Source organism: Pteronotus mesoamericanus, unplaced genomic scaffold (genome assembly GCF_021234165.1).
Source record: "Pteronotus mesoamericanus isolate MK-2021 breed Mesoamerican mustached bat unplaced genomic scaffold, CSHL_Meso_final contig_202, whole genome shotgun sequence".
In the NCBI taxonomy this organism is placed as follows: domain Eukaryota; kingdom Metazoa; phylum Chordata; class Mammalia; order Chiroptera; family Mormoopidae; genus Pteronotus; species Pteronotus mesoamericanus.
This window is the reverse complement of record NW_026555086.1, coordinates 6,321,569-6,337,082: the sequence shown is the minus strand read 5'-3', so window position 1 is coordinate 6,337,082 and position 15,514 is coordinate 6,321,569. Positions and strand designations below refer to the sequence as shown.

The following is a 15,514-nucleotide window of genomic DNA, read 5'->3' as shown; positions in this document are numbered from 1 at the left end:
GATCTAGAACATTAACACCACTTAAAAAGCTGCCCCATGCCCCTGGAGGTCAACCTCCCCGTCCCGCCTCCGTCCCTGCTTTCTGTTTCTACGGTTTTGTTTTTTCAAGAAACACAGAAAGGGAATTACATAGTATGGACCCTTCTGGGTTTTTATTTTGTTTTATTTATCTTTAGCTTAAACTTATGAGACAGCGTGTTGGTTCTCCATCTAAGGTAATTCTATAAAGTAGTCTTTTGAAATATATCAATGTTTTTAAAAAAGGTTTGGTTTATCGACAAATATTTAGGAAGCAACTCTGCCAGTGCCGTGCAGATGTGGCAAAAACCAGGAAGGCCGGGTGGGAACCTCCAGGAGCTGGGAGAGGTCTGAGATGACAGCCTCCTTGCAAGTTAGCAGGTTCGCTTGCCGGGGTGGGGAGGCTGGAAGAAAAGACAGGGCAGCTGGATCCGAGACAAAGACAGTTGTTGCTCATGGCATCGCCAGCAGCATGTTTACAGCAGCCCCCGGGGTCCCCAATCCCATGGCGGTGACACAGAGTAGCTAGATGTCTATGCAGAGGGTTGCATTATAGGAGAGAAACCTCAAGTTTAAGGAACTATCCTTTGTTCTGGGGGAGACACTATCCCCACCATCCAAAGCTGTTTGTTACACAAACGTTGCTGCAAGAACGAAGGTCAGCTAGTACCTCCCGTGCAACACATGTAGAAATGTGAGGCTCCTGGGGAATGGTCTCCCAACAGAATGACTGACGTTCAGACCAAATTAGCTCACAGAACAGAAAATGTCATGGCTGGAATGTCATGGCTGGGATGTCATGGCTGGGATGTCATGGCTGGACACTGTGCTCCTCTGGGGAAGGTTCTCCCTGGACAGGTGAGGGGCCTCAGTGCCCAGCTAATAGATATCCCAAGCTTTTTATATTCATAATCTAATTTACTGTTCCCACCAGCCATATAGTTGGTAGGCACATTGCTGGGTCCTATTTTGTAGATGAAAAAAGTAAAGCACCGAGACAGTAAATTATTAGACTAAAGGCTCACAGATGAATACGGCAGAGCTGACCTTTGAACCTGGGCTAGCTGAGGCCAGAGTCAGTCACCGAATCGCTGCTCTGCACGATTCAGTGGAGTCGGGGAGTCCTGCCTCAGCAGGCCTACCTGGAGGCCAGCCCGTCTTCCTGGGCCCCCGAGGCCTCTGTGCTGAGTGTGCCCCAGTCTGTCCTGCCAGTGGCAGGAGAGGGTGCAGCCTCAGGCTCCCTCAGGGGAGATGCCTGACTACACACCTGGGGGGGACTGCACCCTGAGCTCCTTGGCACCCTCAGCACCCGCAAGTCAGGCTCATCCAGTCCGCACCCCCAAGTCACGCTCCAGGAATAGGTATCTCCTATTCCTGGGGCCCTTCCCCTTCCTTTATTCTCCATCCAAAGCGTTCCAGAAAGTTCTCATGAAGTGTGGGGTCCTGTTCCAGCTACTACTGTTATGTAACACATTACCCCCAAAACCACCATTTTATTTTGCCAGCCATTCTACGGGTCAGAAATTGGGAAAGGGCTCAGCTGGGATGTTCTCAGATGGATCCTCAAGAGGCTGCCAACAGCGATCAGCTGGGCCGTGCACACCTGGGGGCTTGGCAGGACTGCATGTCCGAAAGGGCTCGCCCCCGCCTGACAGTGAATCTCAGCGGGGCTCTCGATCCCAGCAATCGTCACCGACAATGGCCTGTGCAGCGCGGTGGCCCCTGGGTGGTCAGCCTCATTCCGTGTGTCTGGCTTTCCCCAGGGCGAAAGGCCCAAGGACCAGGTAGAAGCCACAAGTTCTGACCTAGCCTCAGAGTCTCATGTTATGTGCTCTGTTGGACAAAGCAGTCCCAGATGTGGCCAGGTTCAAGGGACGCATTCCTGATGGGAGGAGAGTCGAAGAGTTTTGGGCCCATGGTTTAGAACAGGTGCCAACCAGGTTTCCTCTTCCTGGTCCAGACTGGCAGCGTGGGCCTCCTTGCACCCTTAGATAAGGCAGCCCATGATAGAAGAGAATTGGAGGAGAGCACAGTCCACCTCTAACTAGTATAGGTGGGACGAAAGACATGACCTTTGAACTCATGAAAGAGACTTTGCAAGAGTGGAACCCAGAGATCTCCCCGACTACCCCATATGCAAGGCTCACATTGCCCCACAGGAGATGCATTTAAAATTCCTTCCCATTGTTCAGCTGTGACGGGTCCTTTCCCGTCCAGTCCAGCACTCACGCCCATGCCTGGTTAGCATCTCTGACACAGCTCTGCAGGCTACACACCTGTCCCAACGCCTTCGGTGGCTCTTCCTTCGGAAGCATGTAAAGCCTTTAGCCTGGCACTCGACCCACAGCTTCCTCCCAAACTCTCCTTGCGCCTGCTGTCCACATTCCTGGTCCCTCCTACAGCCCTGAGTCGCCCCGCCCCTTATTTGGCAACTAGCTCATGCTGCCTTGACTTATAGGAACATGATTAGAGACCCCGCCTCCTCTTTCATTCACGCACTCACACATCGTTCATTCAATTCACTCATTCATTCATTCTAGAGAGTCCACTTTGTGCTAAGCAACCCACATCTGGATCGCCAGCCCCTTGGAAGTGGGACGCCATCTGTTAACAGGAGCAGAGCACCTGCCCGAACACAGAGCTCTGTGCGCTGTCAAATGTTAGCTGACAAGGACAGGTTGAGAGGGGGTAAGAAATGATTGACTACATAGAGAGAAAGAACTGAGAAATTGGGGGTGAAGTAGGTAATGTCAAAGGCAAATTCTGGGGCTGGGTGAAGCAACGTTTGCCAGAGGAGGGGAAGGAAAGGAAGTCTGAGGCCATCCCGAGGGTCATATGGTAGCGTATGGTATCTGTAGTGGGCGATAAGTTTTAGGGAGGGACATGGGCTGAAAGAGACCCACAGGCTCAATTCAAGCTCACGTAAGTAAAAAAGAGAATGTATTTGTTCACGTAAACTGGAAGTCTGCAGGTATGGCTGGATCCAGACGCTGAATGATGTCTTTGGCCTCAGCCTTGCTCTCTCTCCCTTTCAGCCTTGTTTCCCTCTGCCTTAACCCATCCCAAGCAGGCTTTTCCTCACCGTGTAGGGCTGGCGCCAGACACTCCAGGTTGGCATTTTCTCCTCCCATAACCCCCATGGAAAGAATGCATCCTTTTTCTGGTTGGTGTACAGAGCTCTGGATTGAATCTCTTTGAACTACTATGAATTAGATGTCCACCTCTAAAACACTTACTGCGGCCAAGGGGTTAAACAGACCTGGGTCACATGCCCACCCTTCAACCAATCACGGGCGTTGGCGGGGGGGGGGGGGGGGGGCTACCCCCGAACCAGTCCCCATGGGGAGTGACCTTGAATACATCAATTGGCTAGGCCTAGGTCACATGCCCAGGCCTGGGACTAGGAAGTGCAGAGTCAGCCCCCTTTGTCCCACGCAGACTGAGTGTGAGAAAGAGAAAGGCCGATTTCTCCGGAAGGAAGCCTGCGAGCCAGCCGCCATTGCTTTCGCAGCGGGCAGTCAGGGAGGAGGATTGCGGAGCAGGCACCGACGTGCGGAGGACAGCGTTTTCGGGAGTCCCTTCGAATAACCAGCCCGGGGTCGCCTGCCCCACCTGCAGCACGTGACTGCGCCCTCAGCCAGCCCCTGCCCGCGTCGGCCCTCTCCCCTGGCCCAGGCAGCGCGGCCCCGCACTGCTCGTCGCCCCGCGGGAGGTCTGAGAGCCGAGGCGGCCCCAGCAGCCCCAGGGCCCTGACACCCACTTCAGCGGGGAGCCCTGCTTCGGTGGCTGACGCCGGGCTCCCACCGCCTCCCACCTTCCAGCCAGCCCACAGCCTCGCCAGCACTGCCTAATCTCGGGAACAGGTGGGAGGCCTGGGCCCCGCTCTCAGCTTTCACGGCCAGGAGCACAGCAAGGGGAAACTCATTACATGGGTTTAACGGGGTTTAAAGGCGTTAAAGAGTCCTGTGGGCCAAATTAAGGGGCCTCAGCTCACAAGCCACGTTAGGAAGAGATCTAAGGCGCGTTTAGGCCGAGAGCAGGGGCCCAAAACTGGGTCTAGCGCAGTTGCAGTGAGAAAAATGTGCACCCCAGAGAGTTAGCCAAAGAAGGGAATAACAGGTGCGCGGGCTGGGGGGTGGCCTGGCCTGGGGGTGCGGACGCCCGAGGGCTGGGTGCACCCCTTCTTCATGAAGGGTGCGAAACACCAGGCGCGATCCACCAGGAGGCAGCTGGTTAAATAAATTAAGGTATAAAGAAGGTCTATCTTCAAGCCAGGATACTACACAACTGTTAAAAAGAGTGGGGTGTGTCTATATGGATTGGCACTGAACGGTTTCTAAGAAGAGGACTAGGTTAAAAGTTAAAATAAACACAGGGTAGAACAGTGTTTACAATAAGTTATCGTGTTTATATACATGCATACACATACATGCCGTTTAGCTTGAACCATATGACATTGCCATTTTTATAAATCAAAATGTTCATGTATGTAAGTCCTATCTATGTATGTGTCACTTCCATGCTGGCGTGGATGGAGAGTCTTTGGTAGTTTACATAAGATACTGATCACCACGGTTGCTTCCAGACACACCCTGTGGGGTGCTGGGGGTCGAGAGAGGGAGACAGAGTTACTTTTCAGTGCATAACCTCTGGTATCACTAGCATCTTTTAAGTCCTGTGCCTATTTTACATTTGGGAAAAAAATGTTTTCAGAAACGCATGGGGCGCTTTCACTCTGCAGAGCGTCTGTAGGTCCAGCCTTATCCCACTTGGTCCTCACAATGCTCCTGTGAGACAGACTGTCAACAGCCCGTTCGACAGACAAGGAAACGGAGGAAGAGAGGGCGACAGACGTGAGAGGCCGAGCAGCATGCGTGGTCAGGTGTGTATGTCTCCAAAGACCACGTCCTTGACCAGGAGAAGTGCCACCTTTGCTTCCGCATGGAGGATCGACTCAGACCACAGCCTCCTGCGCTCTTCCCCAATGCCCCCCACCCCAAAAACAGCCTCTGCGAGCCCAGCTATTAGCAAGGGGTGCCTCTCTCTTGCTCGGTGGTCCCTGTGCCTGTTCACGGAGGGGTGAGACCCTCCTCTGGCGGTGGCCCATCCCAAGGACAGAGCGCCAGGGCTCTGCCCCGGAGGCCAAAGCGTGCTGATGCGTGACCCTTGGAGGCTGCAAAGGCTCCATGTGGCCCGCCTGACCCCAGGTACCCTTCGCCTCACAGGCCAGGTCCCAAACACATCTTCAGACCACAATCACCTGCTTCTTCACGGGGACACTAACAGAAAGTGCTGTTGGCCACAGGGATGGGGTCCACTAAGTGCCACCAACGTCCAATGCAAGTACCATGTGCAGACACTGTCCCAAGTGTCTCATAGACAGTATCTCAATTCAGCCCTGCAACAGACCCACACGGTAGACACGGTACAATCCCCACTCCCGTATAAAGGGATGGGCACAGAGAGCCTCAGGCACCGGCCCGGGGAGGCAGAGTGCGTTTCCAGCCGGGCGAAGCCCGCGGTTTCCTCCCCACGTGGCGCACTCTGCCTAGGCCGCTGCGGTGAAGGGGCCACTTCTCAGGGCGTCAGGAGAGCTCTACTGGGCCACGATGCAGGTTCAGGAATCAGTCTCTGTGTCACCCGTAAAAGGGACAATAACAAGGAGAAGACAGATGCAGGAGTCAAACCCTGGCCTGCTGGCTCCGTGGAAACCGTGACCTTTTCTAACACTCGCAGCTCCTTTCTGCAGAGGTGGTGGCGGGGGCGCCTCCTGGTGGTAGCTTGTCTGCGTTTCCCTTTGGGCTTTGAGGAAGCTTAGGAGAACATTTCCCAAAGTGTGAAGCTGAAAGGCAGGTCTGAGGGGTCCGGACGTCTCTGCTCTTAACCCAAGGACGCGTCACCGTTGCTGCTGGCGCCTGTTGGGGAGCAAGAGCAGCTGCCTGGGCCTCCGAAGGGAGCCGCAGTGCTCTTGAACTTTAATAAACTTACCCGCTCGCTCTTCTCCAGGAGGGGTTCGTGCGTTGGCCTGTTAGACAAGACTTTCTGGAGAGTCCGTGGCCGCACCTAAGAGGCAGAATAAACAAGTAACTCAGGGCACAAGTAAAGCTAATCATTACTCAATCCCTCTACTCCCCCAAAATTAAGGCTTTACTATTTTTTTAAATGAGAGGTGCTATCAGGCAGAAAATTGGAGTTTTGATGGACACATTTAGTACTTATTTTACGAGTGGCAAAGGACACTAACTCTGGTCAGTGTCTAGGACCTCAGTATTAGTTAGGGTCATATCTGCGGCTATAACAAACAAACCCCCAAAATGCATGATGGTCCAAACACAACAGAAAATTATTTCTCACCAGTAAAATCTGATAGGGGTGCTCCAGGTCAGCGCACAGCTCTGCCCCAAGTGGTGGCTCAGGGACCCGGGCTTTTTGTGTGGTGTGCTCCGCTGTATTCAGCCTGTGGCTCCCAAATCTTCACTGGCATCAAGCTGCAGAAGGGGACAACGTGGAGGCTTGCCTGTGGGAAGTGTTCCCAGGCTGAGCTGAAGGAGGTACGTGTCTGCTCAGATTCCACTGGCTGCAACTCAGTCACATGGCACACCGCATTGCAGGTAAGATCAGGAGCTACAGTGTCGGAGAAGGTCTTCGGTTCGGTAAATGGCTGGCCCTTCTCCGAAACAACCTCCAAAGGTCTTAATCTGCCCCTGAGCCAGAAGCTGGTTCATTCCCAGCTCTCGGCCAGATACAGGAGAAGAAGGGGACCGTGTCCCCACCCTCCCTATGAGACACCTGAGGAAAGGAACTCTTCAGTAAAATATGAATGATTATGAGTCTTCGGTAGCTCATGGACACAGACAACAGTAGGGTGACTACAAGAGGGGAAGGGGGTAGGGGAGGCAGAAGAGGGCAAAGTGGAGATAAATGGCGATGGAAGGAGACTGGGCTCAAGGTGACGGACACGCAATACAATATACAGACGGTATATTATAGAACTGCGTACCTGAAACCTATATGATTCTATTAACTGATGCCTCCCTAATAAATTCAATAGTAATAAAAAGAATGAATGGTTAAAAATGACTTTAAATGGAATATTGATTAAGAAGAGGATAAACTAAATATAAACTTAGATGGAAAGGGATTTTCCACTTCCAAATCCTTCCATTTCGTTAAGTATTTGCTTGGCACCTACTACAGGCCAGACAGTCAGCTCGTCCCCAGGGGTACGAGGGTAAGCTGTTGTGCAGCTCGCAGTTTGATGAGGGCGACGGTCACGGTCCCCTGGCGGGCTTGCTGTGTGTTCCTGCAGAAGCTGCTCTAGAGACAAGGGTTCGAAGGAAGGTGGCCTTAGGAAGGCAACGCCAGGAAACCCCAGGAGAGTCAGGGAGGGGTGGGGAAGGGGGACGATAAGGCATGCACCTTCCAGCAAGTTTCCACTGGGCAGCGGAGCTCATCCCACTGGGGAGCGCTGGGGCCCCCTCAGAGCGCGCTCCTCCCGGTGCCTTCCCCAAGGCCGGCAGGGAGCTGGGGTGTCTGTTCACAGTTGCCCTCAGTCCTCGCGGATGCTCATCTCCCGGCACTCCTGGCCTGTTGCGCAAATGGGCGCAGCAGACTCCCGCAGAGAGGAAAAAAGAGAGAAAGGGGGCGCAGGCGAAGGCAGGCCACCAGCTTCGCGCTGACGTGGTGAGGGCTAAGGGCTCAGGGCCGCTTCACCCAGGTGCCGTGAGTGGGAAACTCGAAGGCAGGGAAAATGAGAGCGAGGCGAGCGGGCGGAGCTCAGTGGCGTGTGGGCGCTGGAGCCGGGACCCCTCGCGAGGACTCCTGGCTCTTGGGCACGGCCACAGTGTGACTGACCCTCCAGCGAGTCGACCGCGCTCTGCCCCCGTTTCCTCATCTTTATAAGGGGCAAATAATAACTACGCTGTACACCTGGAACTAATACAAAATAATATTGGATGTAAGCTGTAATTGAACAATAAAAATAAATAAATAAATAAGAAAAATCATAGCGCCCGCCCCCTAGGATGGCTGGGAAGATAAAGTGGGATAATTTTTCTTTTTTAATTTTAATCCTCAAACAAGGATATGTTTATTGCCTTTAGAGAATGAGGAAGGGAGAGAGAGAAACACTGATGTGAGACAGAAACATTGATCTCTTGCCTCCCCCGGGATTGAACCCGCAACCCAGGCATGTGCCCTGACCGGGAATCAAACCCACAACCATTTGGTGTGTCGGATGATGCTCCAACCAACTGAGCTCCCCGGCCAGAGCAATGGGACCCTTCTTTGCAGCGGTGGCATTTGTGTTCTCTCCTTCTCTCTCACACAAGCAGGTGGCTTCCTCTCCCAGTCAGTCATCACATGGTCACGAATCAGGTGACACTTTTGGCCTCTGCTCTGGAAACCAAACTTCCCATGACCCAGGGACTGGCAAAGTCCCCGGCCTGGCCGCCCTCTGTGCTCAATTGATCCCGCCGGACACTCGATAGCCCATTTGTACGTGATGGCATTTACTTCTCTGTTTGTTGGATTCCAGTTTCAGGCCAGTTCTGAGCACCCGGTCACAGGGAGAACAATGTCCCTTCTGTTCCCCCCCGGCCATTCATGTCGACTTTTGTTTCAGCCTAAAATAACACCGCACTGGAGGGGTATTTTCTTAACACCACCAAGCCCTGTGGAAAATGCGGTGGACGCTGGCCGCTCGGTCGCAGGCTGATAATGACGTCGTGATGTATAGGAAAACTCCTGCCCCCGCAGGGCTGGGGGCACCCGGGCCGAGGGTCTCGCTTATCTCCCAAGACATCGCGGAGCGTCTGGGATTGCCTTTCACTGCGGAGGCCCGGGGAGCTGAAGTCAGTTGTGTTATGTGCTCATGACCAAAGCGGGCCATTCCTGGTCTGGACTGGAGTGGATTACGGCTGATCACTCGGTCTAAACTGGGGACATCTGAGAATGTTGAAGAAAGGAAGGGGATTCCGCAAACCCAAACAAACACGGACTTCAAGGAAGGCTCGGGCTCGAAACATTTTAAAAGGCTTGCCTGGGTGAGCGCAGGTCCCGGGAAGAGCGGGCTCCCAGAATCAAAAGCCTCTTCAAAGTCTCTAGACAACCTGCCGGGAGTGGCTCTCAGCACAGCCTCTTAGCAACTCCATCAATCACACCCCGGCCGCTTTATGCCAAAAGGTGCTGTTAAAAAAAAAATTAAAAATTGACTTGTTCAAGGGACCTTTAAAAAAAAAAAGAAAAGAGTCCCAAACCCACCACTTTCTTTATTAAAGTTCACAGAAAATAAATATCAAATTTCTTTCAGCCTGAATTTTCTCTCCGACTATAATCATAGAAACTAGGGATGGAGAAAAGAAAAAGGTAGGGGGGACCCTATTGGGTAACTTTTTCCATAATTTGTGCAGTAAAATATGTTGCTGGGTTCTTTGGGAATTCAGTTTCCCATCTGTTCTCGAGAACCACCCCCGCCCCTCCACCAACCGATTGTGGAGAGCAGGACCAATTCTAGAAATTTCTAAAAATATTGTCAAAGAACAACCAAAAAGAGAGAGAGAAGAGAAGAAAGGAAAAGAAGAAAGAAATCTCTCTTTAATGACAGACGGGCTTTCTATTTAGTTCAGCCCAGTCATGAAATGGAATTGAACTTCCTTTCTGATTCATTCTTCAAAACCTCAATGTCGATTTTATCAGAAACAGATCCCACGCCCTCGCGGTGCTCCCTGGGTCGGCCTCAGTCCTGGATCGGCGTCTTCATTAAAGCTCATCTGTTTGGAGAAATCATAACAGATCAGGTTCGATTCCTTCTGTGTTTAGGGGGGGCAGGGGGGAGTCCTGACCTTTCCTTTGCCTTCGTAGGGTACCTAGAGGCAACAAAAGTCACAAAGCACAATATTTTCCTAAAAGGGCCCCAAACCTCCAGCGGGAACTCGCGGCACCGAGCGTGGCACCGCTGAAATGGGTGGGGGAGTCACTGGCCGCCACCGAAGTTTGCTCCGTGAGGCTTCGGAAGCTACCCCAGGTGACCGCCCACGTCCCTGAAGCCAAAAGGAAGAAACAATTTAAGTCCGTTCCCCCCACGCCGCGGACCTTGGCATGGATGTGTCCTTTTCTCACTAACCTTAACTAAGCCACTTAAAAAGAAAGTGAAGGGGGGCATGGGCCAATCTTTATAGATCGCCATCAAAACCTGACCACAAATGGTTCCAATTTGCCGCAGTGATTAAATCTATGTGAGTTTAAGGGTTTTCATTCAGGTCATTTGCTACTTTGGAATTTCGCTGCTTGCCTTGCTGGGAAAATGAACTTAGGAGTCCCCGGCCAGTGCGAAGACGGAGGACGGTTACTAAACAAACCCCAAGCAGAGCTTAAGTGGATATAGAAAATAAAGACTCTGAATTCTATATATGGACCCGAGTGTCGAAGGGATTAGAGTCGCCTTTGTGCCTGGCGGGGCAGCCCCGAAGCCTGAGCCTGCAGCCTGGGATCAAAGTAACAGTCACCAGTTTGTCAATATGCTAAGCTGGGTGTTTACACAAAAGTATCAGCGTGTGCTTTTTACCACAAAGAGGCTCATATTTTCGAAGATTAATTACTTCCAAAACAGAGATTACGGGTAAACCCCGGCCGCTCCACGGCCTAGCCTCCTTGGGCCTATTTGCCCGAGCCCCGGGATGAGGTGTGTTGCCAAAGGCACAGAGGTGGGGGCCCGCAGTGGGACCCAGGCCCAGGCCCATCGTGGCACCAGCACTTCATCCTGGCACGTGTGTTTGCTTCGCATGTCACGCCCCCGGAAGCCGTGGGCGGGACTCCACGTGGTCCGAAGCGTCGCATGGGACATCTCCCGCTGTGGAGGGCGGAGACTCTGTGTTTCGCAAAGTGCCCACTCCCGAGGTTGGCAGCAGGGCCTTGATGTCCGCCTTGGGCTCTACAAGCAGGCAGTGTCCTGCCTGCTCGTTCATTTGTCCTAAAAGGGGAAATGACTCAGCCAGGGCTGGGGTGCTGCGGGGACATTGCGCAGTGCGCTGATACACTGGGCCCGCGGTGGCTGCCCCCGCGACTCCAGGAGCTACCGGCAGTGAGGAGGCATGGAAAACATGTGGGAGAAAAGGTGGGGTAAGTGCCAAAGAAATCTGTCCCAGGACCCTCGCTGGGACCCCGCAGCTCTGCCCTTCCGGTCACTGACCCCCCTGGGGACCGCTGCTGCAGGCCTGCCCGAGGGAGCCTGAGGTCTCACAAGAAAACCTATAGGCTCAAAGATGGAGGAAACAATGTGTTCTCCCGAGTGCCACTCTGGGGCCTCCGAGGTCACTTGCTCAGTCACTTCTTCGTTCTTTCATTCATTTGTCATTCTTCAACCAATGTTCACCAAGGGCCCACTGCGGGCCAGGCACCGCTCCAGGCACAGAGCGCCCTCTGCGCACCGAAGCCGAGGAGGTCCGTGCCTTCCGGAAGCTCGAGGCAGGGCAGGGGCACCCTGACGCCCGAGCAGACAGGCATGCAGACCAGGTGAGGGGAGAGAACACGGTCAACAGCCTTCTTGGCAGCAGTGGGACCGGTGCCCCAGGCAGAGCGAACAGCAGGGGCAAAGCCTGGCTGTGGGAAGGCCCGGGCCACGAGTGTGAGTCACGCAGGGCGTTCCAGGTCCAGCGACCAGCCACCGGAGGGCTCCAGCTGAGGGAGGACGGGCGAGGCTGACATTTCAGATTGGAGCGTCCATCTCGCTGGACCGGTGGCCGTCACCCTGCGCCCCAGCCACGCGGGTCTCCTGGCTTTGTCCCAACCGCCCCACACACGTTCCTGCCTCGGAGCCTTTGTGCCCACTTTCCCCTCCAGGAGTGTTCTCGTCCCGAAGAGCCACGTGACCTGTCCTCATCTCCTGAGTCTTCCGTGTCCCTCTGCATCAATCAGACAGGCCGCCACTGACCACGTGAGCTATAAAAGTACACCCCATCCCCAGAACTTCCTCCCGGCCATTCTGCTGTGTTTGTCCCTGTAGCATTTAGCTGTTAATGGCATATATATGTTGAAGTGTTTGTCCCAGTCAAATGTAAACATTCCTGGTACATAGGGAGAACTCAGTGAATATTTGCCGAACACATTGAGTGGCGGAGTGGACTCAGCTGGTCAGCTGACCTCCCAGAACCCTTTGTGCCAAACAGGCTTCCCAGTGCCCATTCTGTCGGTGATTTATAACCACTTGTAGTTTACTTATTTTTAATAAATAACAAATTTTTAAAAATTTTTATCGTTATTCTAGGACAGTTGTCCCAATTTTTCCTCTTTTGCCCCCCTCCATCCAGCTCACGCCCATAGTTTACTTATTAGTAGTTCATTCATTCAGTCATTGTTTAAGAAATATTTATTGAGCACCTATATGCCAGGCACTGTGCTGCATTTAAATGAGATGACATATGGAAGTAGCTAATGGAATAGACTGTTTGTTAGACCTAGTAGGTAAAGGCTTAAAGGAATGAACAGGGAACCTACTGCGTGCTACGAAGATCACCCGGATGGGTGGCCCACAGAGGAAGGTGGCCAGCAACGTCCCTCACAGCCAGCGTGGACTTCGGTTCCAGGGCCAGGCTAGATCTTCACTGTCAACTTGCTGTGCTGCCACCTTCCCCCTGGCCTGCCCCTGAAGCCTGTCCTCCTCCTTTGCCCTGCCCTGTGTCCCGCGGGGCTGACGCCAGGGACCGCACACCCTGGCATCCATGGGCCCCGGCTCCCAGCTGGCCAATGGGAGGCTCCAACAAAGATGAGGGAGAGACGAGGACAGAACGTCTGTTCTCTGCTCTCTTCTTGCTCGGGGCAGCAGCCTGTCCCTCCAAGCCTACAGCTCCCAGGGGCGGAGCTCCCCGTGGGCGGAGCTCCCCGTGGGCGGAGCTGTCCCAGCAGGGCCCTGCTCCTGCAGAGCTCTGACACCCCCTTTCCTCTCCTGGCCTTTCACGTGCGCAGGCTGAAAGCGCGCCCTGCGGCCCCGCCGGTCTCTGGGCTGCTGCCTTCCCCTGGTCATGCCCTTCCCGTGCCTGAAAGCAGGTCTCAACCGAAGGACCTTTGAGCCGGCTCAGTGGGAAGCTATTTGCTGCTGAGATTCCGACCAATAGCCCAACCTCATTGAAGAATAGTTCAGAAAATGGTCATGTCTAGTCTGTCCCAGCTGCCTTCACAAAAACCCCATAGTCTGGGTGGCTTACAAATAACAGAGACTATTTCTCACAGCTCTGGAGGCTGGAAGTTCAAGATCGGGGTGTCGGCATGGTTGGGTGAAGGCTCTCCCCTGGGTCGCAGACTCCTTGTTGCGTTCTCCGCGCGGCAGGAGGGGCGAGGGGGCACTGTGGGGTCCCTTTGACAAGAGCGCGAATCCCCCTCAAGAGAGCTCTACCCTCCTGACCTCCATCCCACCCAAAGGCCCTACACCCTAATACTATCGCACCGGGAGTTAGGGTTTCAACATATGAATTTTGGGGGGACAACATAGCAGTCATGTGTACAAGACAACTTAGATAGGTGTGTATATACAGCCATGTCCATACATATATACATATGTTACATTTACTCCCTCTCTCCCCTCCCTCCTAGTATTTGGAAACACACACTCATTGAACCTGTGACATAACCCCAAAGCAGTGATTTCCAACATTTTTCATCTCATGACACATAAACTAAAATCCTGTGGTATACCAAAAAAAAAAAAAAAAAAAAAAAAAATTCTGTATGTTTCGTCATTCTGACAAAAAAAAATAGGTATCCTTTTGATTTGTTCACAGCAGACAGCTATTGTGGTGTCGACTGTTGTCATTTTTTTCTTTGACAACCTAAGGGGAAAGAGGTCCGTGCCCCTGACTAACCAGCCAGGCAGTGCATGTTTCTGGCAGCCCACCGGTTGAAAATCGCGGCCCCAAAGAACCCATCCCCTCCCCCATGACCCGCCGGCACAGCTCTGCCACCCTCCCCTGCCGCCGCCGTGCTGCCTGCACGATCCCATGGACTGGCATTAAGCGTCCTCACTCACCGTGCCCTGCAGGGCTTTCTGGACGCATCACATGTACCGCGCTCATTGCCTCAGGCCCCCCTACCCATGGCAACAGCCGTACCCATACCTTGGGATCAAACTTGGCAGTTTCCTTCCAGCTTCTGGATTTCAACTTGTCCTGAGGCCTGGAGAGGAGCCAGCTGTGGATAGGACAAGAAGTAGACTCGTGAAATGAACTGTCAGCAGCCCGGGGCATGGGTGCTGAGGTGCACTCATTCCTCAGCATTCATTCGTTCCACATTGTCACAGGCACGGTGGTAGGCTCTGGGGACTCAGAGACGAGTTGGCCAGACACGGGCTGAGGCTTTGGGCAGCTCCGTTGGGGAGAAAAAGTGAGAAGAGAGGGATGTGCAAATACAAACCAGTTTGCTGAGCCCACAGTCAAGGGTAGGAGGAAATACTCTCAGGGGAACAGCAGGTGCTCTCCATTCCAGAATGGGTTAGAGACCCAAGTGCCGTTTACTTGTAGAGTTAGAAAGGCCTGGGATGGTGTCCAAGGACCATCGCCCTCCAGCGATTGGCTGCTAATTGCCGGTCATTGTTCCTAAGTAGGTCAGGGTTAGCCTGCGCAGCAACGCCACAGAGAAGGCTGTGAACATGGCTAATTACAGGACGATCAGCAAAGGAGTTACATGTTGTTCGACAAGAAAAATGGGTTGGGTGTCCTCGCCAGTGTCCAGGAAGCCAGTGCAAGATTGCCCCACACCTCTCCCTTGTTTTATCTCCCGTTTCGATCAAGTCTGGGATTGCAAAAGAAAGAAGGCATTATCACTCTCATCGGCCCCTGGCATCTGATTATAGATAGGACTGAACAAATCAGTTTGCTGAATGCAGCCCAGTGCCCAGAAGCTCACTTCTGGGTACAGGGTGCCCTCTGGCAGGGTGTAGCCCGAAAGACTCAGCCGAGCAGCGATCCGGAGGACAGATAAGAGGGTTGGTTCAGTCACAGCCTGTGCAGAAACTCCCTGGTGGTCACAGGCTCGGGGGAAATGCCCACCCTCCCACACTGTTGGGGCAATGCCTCAGGTCATAGGTAGGGAGGACTTTGGAAACAAAGCGAGAGGGTGCCAAGCGGGGTTGCGTGGTTGCATGTCTAAAACACTGGAGGCAGAAAGCTGTGCACAGATAAGAGGCAGGCGTCGGTGTCAGGCAGCAACAAATATACAGTCCTACACCCTGGCCTCTCCTCGACCTCCGCGGCCTCCGTAATTTAATTCCCGGAGCAGGTGAAATTTCAAAGGCCATCGCGTGGATCAAGAGATACAGTCAGGTGGGTTTTGTAAAGCTCCTGGCTTTTTGAGCTAAGGGACAGGAGAGGAAAAATGATATTGACTCAGCCACTGGAGTCAAAAGTAAATACTGTCAGTGTAAATAATTAGGCTTTTAAAGAGAGCATTTCACGCCGGTTCACAGGCGCCCCTGGGAGCTGAGGAGAACATAGAATAAGCATAAATTGCT

The 15,514-nt window shown here is 53.2% G+C and overlaps 1 long non-coding RNA gene across 1 annotated transcript; it reads right to left on the bottom strand.

Moving 5' to 3' along the window:
- Nucleotides 1-9,426: 9,426 nt before the first annotated feature.
- On the bottom strand, nt 9,427-14,589 carry LOC129068130 (uncharacterized). The gene is made up of 3 exons (XR_008528900.1): nt 14,419-14,589; nt 14,124-14,196; nt 9,427-9,788 (listed from the first exon to the last, which is right to left on the bottom strand). It is a non-coding gene; the product is annotated as an uncharacterized LOC129068130 (long non-coding RNA).
- Nucleotides 14,590-15,514: the final 925 nt, after the last annotated feature.